General features: G+C 45.8%; 1 protein-coding gene across 1 annotated transcript in view; it reads right to left on the reverse strand.

Moving 5' to 3' along the window:
* Window positions 1-18,408, reverse strand: part of LOC124545846 (optomotor-blind protein-like) — a 493,801-nt gene that overhangs the window by 96,668 nt on the left and 378,725 nt on the right. The window lies entirely within an intron of this gene.

Here is an 18,408-nt window from a genome sequence, read left to right on the forward strand (position 1 = left end):
TCAGTTGAAGGTTTACGTAAGTACACTGCACACTAACGAAGAGACACCGGGAGTAAAATTTTTTGTTTTAGTGATGATACGCAGACTCCAAATGTTTAATAAAAGAAAACATGGTCCGCTATTTTCATTCACATGCATAATATTACGTGTTACATGTCGTAGCTGTCAAATTATTTTTCACTGCACGTAAAACGCAGACGTTATATTCCATTCATAAATTGTGAATGGATGATCCACATTAACGTGCCAGATTTAAACAAAATAGTGAGAACTTAGCTTTAAGTATTGTTTGTATGATGTTTAAAGTTGTCATGTTAATGTGGATCCATTCACAAGATAAGAATGGGATACAACGCCTTATTTTTACGTGTAGCGAGAAATAGTTTGACAATTGCTACGTAATATTAGACATGTACTTGGAAAGACAAGTCGTCGTAAAGAGCTAGTAAAGACCATGTTTTCTCTTATTAAGACGTAATGTAAAAATAGTGGTTATTATTTTAAAACAGACGTGTGTGTGTGTGTGTGTGTGTGTGTGTGTGTGTGTGTGTGTGTGTGTGTGTGTGTTTAAGAATTCCAAAAGCCCAAACGTTTATTAAAACGGAGAACTCTGAGGACCAGCACCTAGTTCTTCAGCTGTTTCTGACACGTCATCATCCCCAGTCAAGCAGATACCTTCCTACTCGGTTTCCTCCGGCGCTGTAAAATACGTGACTGGGCGCACTAAAACAGATCTGTGGCGCAGACGGGCCGGAAAGCGTTAATTTGGTCCTCGCAGGAGGAGGTGCGGCAGATTTAGCGCCGGCGCCTAACGAGTAAGGGAATTACGGGGACCGCCCACACATAAAACACCGCACGGCGCTGCCGCCCGGCTCCAGGTAAAGCAGCGTCGCCGTTGCGCTGCGTGGGAATTTTAAGGCTGCCGGACCCGGCGGTGTCCGAACACCGCGCACGTTGCGGGAAAAAGTCCCATCCGGAAAGGCGTCAGCGACTGGCAGTCTCCATTTCATTGGATCTGCGTATTGGTATCTCTGAGGCAGATGACACCTGGGCTTGTAACTGCTTCACATTGCTATTTGGTTACGCAAAAGAGAAACTGAGCGAAACGTATAGTGTCTTGAATATCAACAGAAGTGAAACAAGGTTAGCTGAATGCAGTCGCCTGAAATTTGAGTGTTATATGATCATTATTTTTCACAGTATGTCAGAATGACCAATTAGATAATCTCAGAAGTGGCATGGGGCTTTCGCGGATGCTGCTGTCGTAAAAACAGAAATCGCGACGCTAGAGAATTGTGTCTAAATGCAGGGAGACCAGGATAGATCGCCCTTTGGTGCAGGGGGTGGCAACTGACCATCAAAATAGACAAATGTAAAGTACTGCGAATACAGACACAGTAAGACCCTTCATTGTTTGATTACAGGAGTGCAGAAAAAAAACACTAGAGGCAGTTACTTCGATAAAACACCTAAGAGTATACGTACGGAGCGATTTGAATTGGAACGGTCACATAAAATTTATCACGGGGAAGGCAGATGCCAGATGCGATTCATTGGACGAATCCGCAGGAAATGTGGTCCGTCAACGAAGGAAGTAGCTTACAAAACACTCGTTCGACCTATACTTGAATACCAATATTGTTCCGGCCGGAGGGCCGAGCGGTTCTAGGCGCTACAGTCGCAGGTTCGAATCCTGCCTCGGGCATGGATATGTGTGACGTCCTTAGGTTAGTTAGGTTTAAGTAGTTCTAAGTTCTAGGGGACTGATGACCTCAGCAGTTAAGTCCCATAGTGCTCAGAGCCATTTGAACCATTTTTGAATCAGTACTGCTCGTCAATATGGGATCCGAACCAGATTTGACTGATAGAGGAAACAGAGAAGGTTCAAAGACGTTGCGTTAAATTTTAATTTAGGAAGGACGAAACCGTCACGGAGACGCTGACCTATCTCCAGTGGCAGTTGCAAGAAAGGAGTTTTCCACCACGTTAAAGTCTACTGTTGAAGTTCCGAGAGCTTACGTTCCTACAAGAGTCAACCAATACACCTCTTGCTCCTACATATACCTCGTGAAAAGACTATAAAGATAAACTCAGCGAGATTCGAGCCCAGCAATGGTTATTCCCACGAAGCATACGAAGTGAAACAGGAAAAGAGACAAGTAACACTGGTACAGAAAGGTGGCTTGCAGGGTGTAGTTGTAGATGTAGATCCACGTGGCATGAGAAGAGATCGCGTAACCAGTGCCTCCAAAACCACTAGTCGGGCGTTTCTGCTGCTGCTTCCCGTACATGTGTTGTTTAGTGTCACACACATCCCAACGATCGTGTTATTAAGTTCTGTTATAAACTCAATGGTGCGTGCTGTTAGCTTGACGGACACCCTATTAAAACAAAATGTATTTCGTCGTAACGAATGAATGAAAGTCGCAGAGGAATTTTCTTCAGTCCTCGCTGCGGCGAGTCGCCGCGGGCTTGTCGACATCGGTCAGGCCAACAGAATAGCTTTATTACGATCCTAAACGCTGCTCCCGAGGGCGGAGACGGGAACCGAACGGATCCGCACATGGCGTAAATTATGCCAGCAAACAAAGCCGGGCCCCGGACAACCTTAAAACCGGACTCTTCTCGGCGATGGCGACGGCCCTAAAAAGTTAACGGCGCCCTGAGCGGGCAGGGGCAGAAAACACTGGCAGTAAAGCGGGCATAAACCGACGCGGGTACTTTCCCTGCCCAGGCGGCGGCGGCGACAGGCGTTAATTGCACCGCGTTCTTGGTTACGCGACTTTCGTGCTCGCATGAGGCACCTTGTCCTGTCCGCTGAACTTCCAGCAGCAGGCAGCTGCGTAGCCACACTTGGCAATACTGTCGGGAAAGCTAGGCTGGCAATGTAATTACAGGAGAACGAAGCGTGAGGGTCACTTCTGATTTAAATGATCATATGACAGCGTTTAGGTGGCGTTGACGCTTCCAGAGAGGTGAACCAAGCAAGGACGAAGAACGCTGTGGCAGGCCGTCTCTCTGTGAAGAAGGGGGTATCGTAAGAAAAGTGGAAGCACTGGTAATCGAACACAGGCGTGCCACAATCGAGGCTATAGTGGATGAAAGTTCAGATCAACCATGGATCAGTTTTCAGCATCTCGAACGACATTTTGAACATGACTAAGGTCGCCGTCCACGGGGTTCTACATCTTCTGACACTCATACAAAAACACCCTCAAACCGTAGCAGTAGCGAAAATATGGCAGATGTGTTAGGCCAAGCCAGATGACTTCTTTAGTTGTCTAATCACCATAGACGAGGACTGGGTGTATCACTATGAACCAAAGATAAATGATCAAAGCAGGCAGTGCAAACATGTGGATTCACCATTGCTGAAAAATGTGAAGACCCAACTACCATTGGGACAGATGATCTGAATCATTTTTGCGACTGACACGGTATTGCACTAACAGATTATGCACGTAAGGGGCAAACCGTCAGAGAACCAGACAAGAGAAACCACTTGATGAGGTTGCAGGAGGCCGTCACGACGAAGAATCACGGGATGGTGTCCATGGGTATAGCTTTGTCCCCCTCGAATGGCGAGACTTATTTGTAGATTGTTAAGCCAGATTGTGGGGAAGAAGAAATACCAAGAGAATGGGATGTGTCAGACGTATGTGCTCTCTATAAAAATCGAAACAATGAGTGCACAAGCAATTGTAGGGGTATTAGCATTATGGGATCTATCAGCAGACTTAACGCTATACTGAAAAACAGACAGGAGAATGAGACTCAGGGTAAGATCGAGAGGACCAGGCAGGTTTTGCGGTTGGAAGATCCTGTACGAACCATATTTTCAGCCTTATAAGTGAGAAGGTGTGTTCTAAAGGTAAGGAAGTAAACCTATTTTTATCGATTTTTAAGCTTATCATTCTGTGTATATGAACGCACTATTGGAAGTGATATACAGAAGCGCAGCTAATATCTCTAATTCGGATAATACGTCAGCTATCGTATGCAGTAATTAAAGTATAGAGGGAGTTTAGTGACCCATTTCAAACATCGAAAGGACTTCGACGGAGCTGCAGTACGTCGCTGACACTGATTAGTATATGCAGTATACATGGAACAAGGCAATCAGTCGTACTGAAGTGTGGGAATTCGTTACCTGCATGTAATTACCTTCTCATTATTACTTTCGATATCAGGTATTGATAGCACAAAACAGAGAGGATTTCGAACCAAACGAAGCATTTGAACGAGGCGAGCTTAGAATATATATGAGCAGGACAGAATATCTAGTTGTGGGAGAAGATGGAAGGCACATAATGCTGCTCCAAGAAACTATTGAAGCAGTAAAGCCATTGAAATACTTAGGATCGATTATCCGTACATCGGGAAGCTGTAAATCACACGTGGAACGCGGGATGCCGTGGGCAATTAATACAGTTCAGAAGAAACAGAGAAGGGGCTTCTGCAAACAGTAGTTGAAAGTATAGTAACATATGGTGCAGTCGGATGGAGTGTGGGGAAGCGGCAGAGAGGTAGACTACAGGTAGTAGAGATGGGTGGAATATGAAGGGCAGCCACGATATGCAGAACAGAGAGGAGAAGGAATGACGAAACAGGAATGTAAAGGATATGGAATAGATGGAATGATGAGGAAGAGAGGACTAAAAGAGGAAGACTGCAATGATAGTGAATGATAGCTAGCCCGGCTAACCGCGCTGTCTAACGCGCTGCTTCCCGAGCGGGAAGGCGTGCCGGTCCCCGGCACAAATCCGCCAGCCTGTGAATGGTTTTTAAGGCGGTTTTCCGTCTACATCGGCGGATGCGCGCTGGCTCCCCTTATTCCGCCTCAGTTACACTGTGTCGGCGATTGCTGCGCTAACAAAGTTTCCACGTACGCATTCACCATAATCACTCTACCACACAAACATATGGACATTTGGGGCTACACCCGTCTGGTATGAGACATTCCCGGGGCGAGGGGGGGGGGGGGGGGGGGGCGTCCACTGGGGGCCGAATCGCAGGGTTCGGTGTGGGGCGGCGGAGGGGTGGGTGAACTGCTGGCCCGTTGTTGGGTTGTGAACCACTCAGGGCTACGACGGGACGAAGCATCTCCGTCGTTTCTAGGTCTCCGGTTAACACAATACAATAGTGAATGATGGCTAATGGGGATCGAGGGAAACGAGGGAAACTGCTGAAGAGTGGAGAAACCCTTAGACAGCAATACAGCTAAGCGTGACTTGAGCGTGTTTCAGTAGAACTGTTCTGGATGTTTGACCACGTCATATGTGATACAACTAGCGAAGTTTCGGTTACTATCGCAGCCAGCCTTCATCAGGGTCACCGACGAAAAATTTTACTGAAACATTCTCTGGCCGCAAAAGCTTGCTCTTATAAAGTGCGGACGCAATGCGGTAGGCCAGCTGATGCGTTGCGAGGCAGCCGAACCCCGGGTCGTATGAATCACCGCCGGCCCGCCCGCCGCCGTTGCTTATCGCGACAGCTCCTCTCGGGGGCCTTCGCATCACGACCAACTCTCGCGCCGATGCTTTATGACGGTGCGTGGACTCGCATGCGAGATGCTAACGGCGTGCGCAGGACGCACCTAAACACATACAGACACACGCACAAGCACGCACGCACACGCACACACACACACACACACACACACACAGAGAGAGAGAGAGAGAGAGAGAGAGAGAGAGAGAGAGAGAGAGAGGCGCCGTCCCAAGGGTGCTAAACGCAGCCGGGGGGAGAATGTGAATGAGTGATACTTCTTGGCACCGACGACGAGATTCCTGGGCCTTCGAGGCTGTCGCCACTCCTGCAAAGTTTGTCAAAACTCACACACGCGAACAACTACCGGTAGCCGAACATCAGTATTCACCGTGAGGCAGCAACGCCCATCATTTATTGCTCATTTCAAATATCATTAAAGTAAGGGATGGAAGTAGGTAGTGAAGCAATAAAACGTAGAGTCATGTTATAAAGAAACTAAAACAGCCATATTAATTCCCAAAACCATTTCAGAAGTTGACAGAATTTTCTCATGTTGAGAAATTAGAAGAAACGATCTGTTTTACCTGGTAAAAACTTTCTAAAGCCAAGACGGCAAAAATATGTCTTTATTCTCAACAAATGGTTTCGCCATACCTTGCTGTCATCTTCAGGTCTTCACCTGGTCTTCAAAATTTTGAAGTCCTGCAGATTCCAACAAAGTCTGTCGGAACCGATTATTGAAAATAAATAATTATGCGATATTGGCTTTAGAAATTATTTCAGAGCCTAGAATACCTCATTTAAAATGTAGTTACTAACTGACATCAAGGAATTTGATAACTGGCGCTTTAACAGATGGCACTATGCTCTCAACGTAAAACAAAAGAATCGTTCGTCAATTCTGGAGCCATTTTCAGCACTACTGTGCTGGCAGATCCTGTGGTTTGTTTGTCAACCAATCAACATCATAATGTTGCATTTTCATTCCTTTCTCTATTATTTTTAATAAGTCGATTGTCCAATGACGTGATTTCTGAACGCATAATTATCCAGCCAAGTAAACCTTCTGTAATGTTTGTGGGTCTGATGGATTGCCGGCAGCTGAGTATTCTAAAAACACGCTACTGAGATGTAGTTAAGTTTTTGTCTGACACAGATGACCGAAGTAAAAGCTGTACTATGTGTTTAGGAGGATAGGGTAGATCAAAGACAGAACAAGACAAAAACTTATCACCTGTAGGATGTTCATAAACACATATTGTAGTTTTACCTCAGTCATCTGTGTCCGAAAAAATCGAGCTATATCTGAGTAGAGTGTTTTTAGAATACTGAACTGCCGGCAATTACTTGACTCATATATGTTATAGAATTATTTAGTTGGTTGAGCAGTGATGCATTCACCAATCACGGCCTTGAAAAATCGACGCATTGAAAATAACAGAGAATGGAGTGAAAACTACAACGTCACAATGTTGATTGGCTGATAAACAAGCCACAAATTTATCTTCTACTTATGCCCAGTTTTACATTTACACGGGTACTTTTACTTCCTTTCTTAAACTTAGACGTGATATTTTAATGTTCGTGAGTTATTCCTGAAAAGAGAAACCGACGACGGTCACCAAGGCGTCCACGTGTGTTTTCAAGGGTTTAACACACGGACAGCGAGTTAGTCGGAGCTTTAGCTTTGTCTGGAAAGCATAGGGAAGGGGACAAGTCTTAACAACTGCCAGGACAGTTCACGAAGAGTCATTTAGTTAGACACAGCTCTGAACCTGCTTCTCTTATGGCTACGATCTCGACATTCTACTTGTACCAATTCAAATGTCCAAGAAAAGGGATGGAAAACGACCTTTGCCTTTTGAGGGAACCATCTCGGAGTTCACCTGAAATGGTTTAACCAACGAGAAAGCCGAATCTGGACGGACGCGTACATGGATGTTTCATCCCGATTGTGCAGCATAAAATTCCAGCATAGAGTGGATGTGAACAGGCATTCGAAGCACTGGCACAACTGGCATGGTTACAACTTAATAGTCTTCAAGAATCTATATTACAGACAAATGTGAGAACATAGAGGACCATATACAGAACAGAACAAAAGCTTCAGTAAAGAGACGGTTAAAGGGAATAAGTTTAATCGAAACTTAAACACAAAAATGGAAAAAAATTAGCATAGAAAAGCGTGCGAATATAGGATTAGTTGGGCAAATTCTTAGAGGAATTCTCCGGATACGTCAACGTGATTCTCTTATTCAATTGTTAACCGGAGACGACTATTTTTCTGAACTATATCTTATAATATAATGACGTACCGCATACATCTGTCAATCTAAAACCGCTTTAAGAAAAATAGTAACGTGTTAGGTCCTCGATACTTGCGCTGCCTAAATAACGCTAGACGTAAATCTGACACGGTGGGTCAGCGACAGATCGGCTGGATCAAAGGCGCGTATCGGCGGAAGGCTGCGAGCCGCATACGGTCCGCGCGCTCACGCGCCGGAAGACACGTCGCGCCGGCCGCGGGGCTCTCCGAATATTCTCACACCTGAAGACGCCGCCGCGAGCATAGGCCGAAACGCGTGCGGGTGGTCGCACACACAAATGTTCTCACGGTCACTCACGTCGCGCACATTTTTGAATGTTTAATGGTCCTTGAAATTAAGGTCATTAGACGTGTGAAACTGTCCCCACGGGCTGCTAGCATTTTCCTACGATTCTCACTCTTTATCTATGCACTGTATGACAAGAAAGTGGAACACACAGGAGGGCAGGAGGTAACGGAGGTTCACGGGTTGAAAGTGTATCTTACGTTATTTCAGTGTTTACAAAGCTGAGTGACAAGCGTGCAAATAACTTGGTAGTAAGAGGCCACTTATCAGTGTGGCGTTGCGCAATGGATCACGCACTGATTTTATTGCGAAGGGTGTCATAAATCCGTTGTATCCTCTCCTGAGACAAGCTTATCCACAGCTGTTGTAACTCGTCTTGGATATTCTGGATTCAGCCACTGAGGCGGAGTTTGACAGTAGAGGGTCACACTTTTTTTTTGTTTTTAATCAGAGACAGATGTGGAGGGTTTTGCTGGCCACGAGAGTACCTCAACATCATGCAGACAATTACCATGTATTGGAAAAGCATTGTCCTGCTAAAAAATGGAACCACAATACATCGTGCAGACACTTGCCTTGTACTGGACAAGCATCGTCCTGTTGAAAAATGGCACCACAATACATCTTGGAGACACTTGTCATGTACTGGATAAGTATCGTCCAGTTGAAAAATAGCCCAACGATATATTGTGTAGACCCTTGTCATGTACTGGACAAGTATTGTCCTGTTGAAAAGTGGCGCCATGATAACTGTCGCATGAGAGGCAACACATGAGGACGCGGGACGTCCATGGCGTACCGCAGTGTCATTAGAGTTGCCCGAGTCACTACCAGCCGTGGCATGGAGTCATACTCGATGGCTCCACACATCATGACGTCAGGAGTAGCACCGATATGGCTGTCCAAACATTAGAGGAATGTCTCCCCAGGTCTCTTCCATACTGACCGACTACAGTCGTCTGGGCTAGTATCGTACTGGGATTCTTCGCTGAATACAGTGCGATGCCATTCATTAGCAGTCCATGCTTCCCAGTCTATGGGACAACTAAAAACGTAGTTGTTTGTGTTGTGCTGTTAACGGCTGCCTACACATGGGACCTAATCCACTAGTATGGCTGATGATAGTCCTCAGCCAAAGCTGCGAGACGACATAGAATGTTGCATGGAGTCCTGTACTTGCTCTCAGATGACAGGCGTAGATGTGAAGGAGAGATGTTATATGTTGGTGCACAGTATTGGGATCCTCCCTTGTGGTGGTCACACGTGGTCAGTCTGACCTCTGACGACGAGTACGCCTGCCCTCACGCTCCCTTTGCAGCCCAGCATCCAGTCACTGTCACATCCGAATGACCCACAAATCTGGATACCGCAAGATTCGATCATCCGGCCAAATGGCTCCTTTCAAACTTTATGAGGTGCTGATAACTCTGTCCCACGCGAGTACGCTGCATTCCCGTGTCCTCCGCCGTCATCGCGCAACATCTGACGCTGTTCACGTTCCTTACATATTTTGTCAGTCCTAGTAACGATACTACGCACTAATAACACTAATGCACTTTGGTGAGCGTTCTAGCTGACACAGAGAATCGCAGCTCTTATCATTTACATATCCGCTGATTTTGTGTACGTTCGAGGTTAAACTGACATCCGACTATGTATCTAGGTGCTTCATTCTTTTTTATCAGGCACTACGTGTTACTCCCCTCATGGATGTCGAAATTTCTTCATTAGAGGCCCATTACCAACCAAATTCATGAATCAGTAATATATAGGAGGACACTGTTTTTGATAGTTCGAGATACTACACGGTAGTGTTCTTGAAGACAGAAACTTACTAGCTGCGATGTGTAAATACTTTTTAAGATTGAGGAAAGCTTACAGCTCGGCAGAGTCACGATTTCAATCCTTAATAAATCTATAGAAACTATAGAAGTTGATATTTGTGTTCAAGTTGAGGTGCAGTGAAAGTAAGCATCTCAGCTATCCCCTGAAGTGATTTAATAAAACTTAAAGATGAACAGCCCGTCTCGACCACAGTATTTAATCAGAGGGACAACTCTGAGATTGACGATTTCTTAGTAAATATAAATGATCAGTACGTGATCAACAAGCTCTGCGCCAATGTGTTAGGGCAGATATCTCTCCAGTCGTTATAAACTGGTGTTACGTGACGTCACTGAGGTTGACGCGTATTGCGCTCTGAGTGCGTGCCTGGCCATTTTTTCATGCTTTAATCAAAACAAATTATACTTAGTTTATCTGTGAGTTTCCCTAGAATAAACAATAATTCAGAATTGTAGACCAAATGGGTGCGCTACACGTTTATGTTGGAATTCAACTTGCGTGAAATGTCATTCTGGTACATTTGTTTTGTAGTTTTCTTGCAATGGAATACGTTCTTAAGGATGTTTGTATTCTTACAGTCACAAACGGTGCACTGCATTTCAAACCACTTTCGTTTGGTCACAAAACGCATTTTCCATGTGCACCAAATGTTGTTATTTACAACATATGAAAACAAATAAACACTTAAGAAAGTGCGTGAGTGTCAAAGATGCTGCAGTGCAACGATACGAAGATATGGCATTATTTTGGGAAAATGCCATTCGTTTTACTTCTACACTCGTCCATAGCAACACAAACACAACGCAAACCTGTGAATCACTTCTTTCACTTCTCAAACATTTAAGAGCTACATCCAAATGATTAACGATTACCGTGCTGACACAAACGTAAAAAGATGACTTTTTCCTTTTCACCATCTGTAATGATATCTAGATGTTAAAGCTAAAAGGCTAGACTCACTTTAATACGATCTCGTCCTCTCTATAATTAGAGTAAGACATTAAAAGAAGGGAATTGAACGTGGATATTTCTCACAAATTTCTAGTACAGTTTCCATTATAAGGATAGCCTATCTAGAAATAAGCCGTAATGAAAAAAGCGTCTTGTGGGATACTTTTCCGCGGCCCTCCGCCCCTCGTCCGAACCCTTTCCGCTGGCCATTCCCTTTGTCTCAGCTCCGTGGCTATTATAGGCGAACCGCCACCACACAATACGTAATGCGCCGAAATAACTCGCAACTGGCGCCACAAGGCGGGACAATAACAGCCTCCTTTGTGGTTCTGAGGCGCTCCCCACAGATTACTGTGCGCCGCCCTCCTTTGTCGCGATGAAAAGTTTCGCGCTGCTAGCGCCTCACACGAAGTTCGACCGAGCCGCCGCAGACGGTATTTATCGCATTGGAGCAAACTCGGACGGCGCTAAGTGCCGTCACTGACCTATTGTCAGGTTATCAGTACGATATATCCGAATCCTCTTCCATCACTCCCAATAATAACGAATCAGCATCGGGACAGTTTAGTTAGTGGACCAGCGATGAGAAAAGCAATTCTCGAAAGCAGAAATTTGAAGTATTGACTGTCTACTTAAAGACAGTCCCCTTTATTTTTTCCGATGTTCGGGAAAAAGGAAACTTACCATGCTCATCATCACTCTCACGATAGACATACTGACTTCTCTACCCAGGCGAAAATCGAGAACCTGGGAGCCGCCTTTGAACTGCCGTGAGAAAGCGCGGAGACTCCTTACAGAAACAGGAATGGACGACGTATTCTCACCACGACTGCGAATGCTACATACAGTGTGTCAAAAAGAAAAATCACTGACAAACTTTAAAGACAGGTTCCTTACACCAAAACAAGAATCTAGTACACAAGGGTTCTAATACATACTATGAAATACATTGTCCTACTGCAAGCTTTTGGGAGGAGGTAGCATGGATCAGAACAAGAAAAAAGATGTTAAGTAAACATGGGCATACTTTAAGATCTATGAGTATTTTGTTCAGTACAAGAGATGGTTTTTCACACTAGAGAAGATGAACAATTACTCACAGATCTGGAAGTATGCATTTTAGAACCCATATTTACTACACATATTTTACTTGTTTTGGTTAATACTTTCTCCAACCAAAACACGGGAAGTAAATACCTCGCAGTAGAAGAGATCTGTTTCCTAGTATTCAGGACGAACAATGCGTGCATTTTGACGCCACGTTTGCTAGATACTTCTGTGTAAGGAACTTGTCCCTAAAGTTTGTCGAGTTTTCTTGGGACACCCTGTATTCTTCAAACAACACATTCCAGAACGTATTACCCTATATATGGGAGGAGTGAGCTGGATTTTGAATCAGGACACAGAATTTTCTTCGTAAACTCGAGTACTTAATTAGCATGTAGTTTCTTTATTTAATAGAAGCTACATAAACACTAGAATTAACGTTTCTCATAACAACTGAACGCTTCCTCAGCGTATTCTAATTTTTAATTTACTAGATATTTTTTATTCAATACAGAATACTTTTGTCTTTCTACCCTTGTCTCCTACATGTACACATGGTGCATTCCTTCCCGTGGTAGCAACAGCTAAGTGACACGGTGACCATAAAGGTGGGGGTAAGTAGAACGAATTCTGATGATTTGATTGACACCAGCAAAGAAGAAGACATTCCTGGGCACCATTCACGGCTGCAGTGCATTGAATTAAATTCCAAACTGCCTTTAGCATTAGGGCATGAATCTATGTCTACAGTGACCTGTCGATCGAGTAGGTAATTTCAGCTGAACAACATGTGTTTTATTTCCATAGAAAAGGAAACTATTCATCATGAACGTCATTCACTCGGCGTTCCATTCCAATATTTAACGCCGGCCGAAGTGGCCGTGCGGTTAAAGGCGCTGCAGTCTGGAACCGCAAGACCGCTACGGTCGCAGGTTCGAATCCTGCCTCGGGCATGGATGTTTGTGATGTCCTTAGGTTAGTTAGGTTTAACTAGTTCTAAGTTCTAGGGGACTAATGACCTCAGCAGTTGAGTCCCATAGTGCTCAGAGCCATTTGAACCATTTGAACCAATATTTAACCCCTAGGTGTTCGTGCACTGCATTCACTAATCCTCATTGGACAATCCCATTGGGTAGATATACATAACCCGCGTCAGCACATCTCTTCCGGGATTCGAGGAGGCGCGCCAGCCCGGTTCATATCTGCCAGTCCGATTAACAACGAGCGCAGATGCCAGCCTGGGTGTGGTTTTTAGGCGGTTTCACGCAGTCTACTAGGTGAATACCGGGCTGTTATCCTCGAACCGCCTCACTTAAACAACATGAAGCCGCTTCGAAAACGTTCCCAGAACTTCTCATGGAATAACACTAAACGTAGTCAGATGAGGTACACTAATTCCATCCTTGCGGGCGACAGGAAGGGCTTTTGGCCACCCTCTACTGCGAACATTGTCAAGTCCAGATTAACATGTCGACCCTATGAAGTCCCGGAATAAGGTAATTTAAAAATTACGCAGATGAACGTAATACTCATGCTAGTGTTTGGCAAAGGCCAGCCACCTACACCAAGTCTTCTCTGTGACAGATTCAGTGGCTGTGTAGAAGTACTCACATACATGCTCTAATCTAAAAACCACTTTCCTTTTAGCTGCTTGAAATACTTTTTGAAATACGATTTGCATTTTTCGCGGTCACTGAGTTTATGAGAACACTGGAGTTTCTGATGCATTTGAGATTACGAATCTTCGGCCAAATAAGCAGAAACTAAAGATCTCCTGAATTCACTCAAAGCGAGCATTATTGTTTTTTATTTATTTTCTCCGCCGCTTGTTGATGCTGAAGGGTGGATGCTGTTCTCCATCCCTCCCGTTCTCTTCTCCCACTCTCTCAGTTTTCACGTGTTTATGACCTACGAGCCTTGTTTCCAGATTTCATCACAGTCCCCATTCTCAGCAGGTGTAACATCCTCTCACGTTACGTTGACACTGTGCTACGCTTCGCCACTGGCTTCGTCGTGGTGCAGTGCCTGCAACTTGAGCACGTTTAATACCTCCGCAGTCCTGGAGACGCGCTTATCTCGCGCTAGGGCGCCCAGGGCTAGTAAGAAGGAGGGGCTGTGCGTGTAGGGGACGGCGCGCCCTGCCCGGGGATCGATACGAGGACCGCCTCCCTCCACCCCCAGCGTCGTATAGCGGTCAGCGGGACGCGCCACAAACCACTCATTACGGCGCCTTTTCATGAAGCTCCGTTCTCGACGGTTATCTTTAGCTGTGTCGCGCAGGCTTATGTCAAAAGACTCTAGCCTGCGTAGTAGCCACCTATTTTGTAGAGAGGCACGCCGGGTTAATTCACGTGTATTACGCTCGATTCGAGAGCATCGTCAGGGTAGCGTTAACGCGTCGCTTGCAGGATATGGGGAGCCGAGACTGGCCTGGATCGAATCCGCATCGCGGAGTAAAGACGAGGGCTTGTGAGTCAACCGGCTAGGATGTGGCTTTTAGGTGGTTTCCCACATCTAGCTAAGGAAATATCGGCTGTTACCCACGTTCTGCTTTAGATACGCGCTATGCAAAATATTTAGAAACATCCACACCCTTAAATACGGATTTATTCGCGACGCAGAGAGATAGGGTACACAGATTCCGTCAAGAACGACATCCGACTACCAAAAATATGCCTCAACCCACATACCAGTGGTGATCCCGTAGAGGAAACGGGATAAGGCAACAGAACAAGAAGAGAATACAGATGCACGATTAGAGAGCAGTGCAATAATCATTTACCACCAGCTCCATGGGGATGAAAAACGAGGGGAAATGCGGAGGTACTTTCTGGCATGAACTGATGGGCTATCAGAGAACAGACGAGTTGATGACTGTCCTCCGTAATTCTCTCACTAAGAGAGAAAAGAAAACCTGTCTAGAAAGACAAGTTTTTTTCTGGTTTAGAGAGCTACGGAGGAGCAATAAACTAGATATGTAATGAGGGAAAAAGTTCGTAACGAGCTGAGCGATAAAGTGAACTATGACACTGGATTCGCGTTCGGCAGGAGAGGTGTTCATATCTCTGCCTAGGAGAAGCAAATTTACGTTTGTTGTGATTTCCCTAAGTTACTCAAATCAAAGTGTGATCATTCTTTCGAAAACAACGCCGTCGAATTCCTTCCCTAGACTGAGTTTGTGCTCCACGCCGAATGATCTCAACTATGGCGGAGAGTTGAACCTTATCCTCCTTCCTATCACATGCTCTCCGGCACCCTTGTTAATGTTTAGCACTGGACATGTGCCACCTCTAAATGTACATCGTCATGTGGTGCAAAACTGTCCAGAGAATCAATTGGTACCATTCCAAGTAGCAACTGAAAAACTGTGTAGACGTGAGCTGTGAATTAGAGATTTATCGTTTTGCCTCGTATCTCGAGTATTACAATCAATGTGTAGAGAAATATTACTCGACTACTACAACACTGATACAATCATTTTTTATCCATTCTTTTGTGACATGTAATCTACAGATCGCTCTGTCCATTGTGAAAAGACAGGGTTTTATGTTTAGTGTGTCTCATGTGCGAGCGCGTGTACACTACAAGCGTTTTGTTGGTATAAAATATATTGAATATAATTTTGTACTCAAATCTGTCCAATAACATATTTTTAGGTTAAAAGAGTTCCATTATTGGTGGTTGCCTGGCCTTTATGCATCGTCGAGCTACTACTTGCCTTACAGTTGTCATCGCTATATGCAGTGGACACAATTTCAATCATTCCGATAAGAAAAATTTGTCAGTGCTGTGAATCGAAAGAGAAGCAGTCATATTGACATAAGCTCCAGAGGTGGAAAACATTATATGAATAACATTACTACTTCCAGCTCATATTTTGCCATCTGATGCGAAAAGACTGCATGATTTTACGTCCGATTGACGACTATGTCATTAATAATCATGAGCACATATTGAGCAAAGCTGGTAAACAATATCGATCGCATCTTTTTCGAAGGAACCGTCCAGACATATTCCTTAACGGCTTCACGTAAAAACGGAAAACATAAATTAGGATGACTGGATAAAATCTGAACCTGCACTCTGCCCAATGTTGTTTCATTGTACTAATAAATGCGCTACCTTAGTCAGTCTGATGGGTTCTCTCTCTCGTAATTTACCCAGGACGTTCATTTTTCACTCAAGAAATAGAAATGGTGAACAAGTTGCTTTGCACAACACACCATGTTGCTGCCAAAGAGAAGTTTCCAAAAGAGGAGGAGGAAACTTCACGGATTATATCATGTGATTTCAGTGATCACAATATCGATCAAATCTACAAATAACTTGTGTGTCCTGGATGCGTGCACAGCTTAGGTTGTGAAAGGTGTCATATAATCCTTGTCTCCTTTCCTGAGGTAAACTGGCCCACAACTGTTGCAACTAGTCACTGAGACGGTGTTGACATCCGAGCTGGTCTCACACATGTTCTATCGGCGACAGATCTGGCGGTCTTGCCGACCACAAGAGTACTTTAACATCTCGCGGACAGTTCATAGACACATGCCATGTGTGGACGAGTGTTGTCCTATTGAAAAATGACGCCACTATACTGTAGCCTAGAGGGCGCTGAATGGCTGTGACGTATCGTTGTGCCGTCAGAGCTCCGTCGGTCACTACTAGCTATGATTTTAGGTCATACCCCACCGTTCCCCACACCGCGAAGCCAGGAGTAACGCAGCTATACCTCTCCAAAATACTGGTAGAGTGAGTTCCCTCACAAGTCGTCACCATACTCACCGACTATGTTCTTCCGGCGTAATGCAGAACCACGTTTACCACAGAATAGAATACTACGCCATTCGTCATCAGTCCATGGTTCCCGGCCACGGCACCATTATAATGCAGCTGTTAGTGTCGCTTTGTTATCGGTAGGCTACGCATATGACGGTACTTCCCTAGTCCGGCTATAGCTAGCGTCAGAAGAAAGATGTAGGGTGATACAGAATGTTGTACATTACCTGTTCTCGGATAGCAGTCACAAATGTGAAACGGTTACAATGTGCTTGGTGTGCAATACGACGATCCTCCCTTCTGGTGGTCAAATCGGAACCTTATCGATGAGTAAGTCTGTTTCAAATTCCCATGCAGTCCCAACATCGGACCACTGTCACATCCGAAATGTCCCACAAATCTAGATATTGCACAGTTCGGTCAGCCAGCCAAACGGAGGCCCGTACACGAGGTCCGTACACGAGGTCCCTTTCAAACTCCGTCAGGTGGCAATAACGTTGTCTCACACGAATATTTGGCGTCTGCTTATCATTCACAATGATTAAGCAACATCTGACGGTGCTCACGTTCCTCATGTACACCACCAGGCATGGGAAATGGAAATGCCGTGTGGCTAGGGCCTCCCGTCCGGTAGACCGGTCGCCTGGTGCAAGTATTTCGAGTTGACCCCACTTCGGCGACTTGCATGTCGATGGGAAGAAATGATGATGACAAGGACAACACAACAGCCAGTCCCTGAGCGGAGAAAATCTCCGACCCAGCCGGGAATCGAACCCGGGTCGTTAAGTATGACATTCCGTCGCCCTGACTACTCAGCTACCGGGGGCGGACACCAGCAGGCATGATAACAACACAGAGCCTCTGCAGTTTTGACGATCTAAGTAGAGGGGAGTAAAGATGGGCTGAGGTGTGAACTGAAATTTGTGTTATAGAGGGCATTGAGCTAGAGTAATCCGTGCAGCTGTGTTAGCCTCACTGCCTGCGTGGTGTAGTGGACAACCCATCTGAGACCCGTGTTCAATTTCCATCCTTGACGCAAACTGTAGTTCACTACTTCAGCTTCATTCCTTATCGAGAATAAAAATGTACTGGTGCGACATCGCGCACACGTACTGACAATTACTGGCGCTCAAGGAAGGGAAAAAAGGAAACTCACACACACAGACATGCAAGACCACGCACACTGAGGATAGGGCGTTGTCGCCGTCACCTAATTCCGTCCTGCCGCTCCCCACCCCCGCAATTGGACACCCGTCAAATAAACCGCCGCGGGCTGAAGTGCGGCAAACGTCCCCTATTGACTGAAATGCAGTTTCTGAATTAGGCGGCATAAAGGAGACGTCAATGAGGGAGCGGCTTGCGCCGGCGGCGAGCGCTCCCCGCTACGGACGTGCCCCCGCCTCGGCTGGCGCTGCGTTGGCAGTGCGCTGGGAGTGCGCTGCGGTGAGTAATGCGGCGTGGAAGGAAGCGACGCAAGAATTACGCGCTGCGCCGTGCCGTGGCGCCGAATGACAGCGTGGCGGCGACCACAATGCGCGGGCGCAGGAAGGAAGCGGCCAGGAAGCAGCTGACGGCGCGCCGCGCCCGCAGTCATAAATCGGGGAACCCCCGCCTCGCCCCGGCCCGTGCGGCACGACTAGCGAGGGGAAGCCCCGCAGCAGCCGAGGCCCGGTTCGAGCCCCCGGGCAGG

The sequence above is a fragment of the Schistocerca americana genome, chromosome 8 (assembly GCF_021461395.2).
Source record: "Schistocerca americana isolate TAMUIC-IGC-003095 chromosome 8, iqSchAmer2.1, whole genome shotgun sequence".
NCBI classification, from domain to species: domain Eukaryota; kingdom Metazoa; phylum Arthropoda; class Insecta; order Orthoptera; family Acrididae; genus Schistocerca; species Schistocerca americana.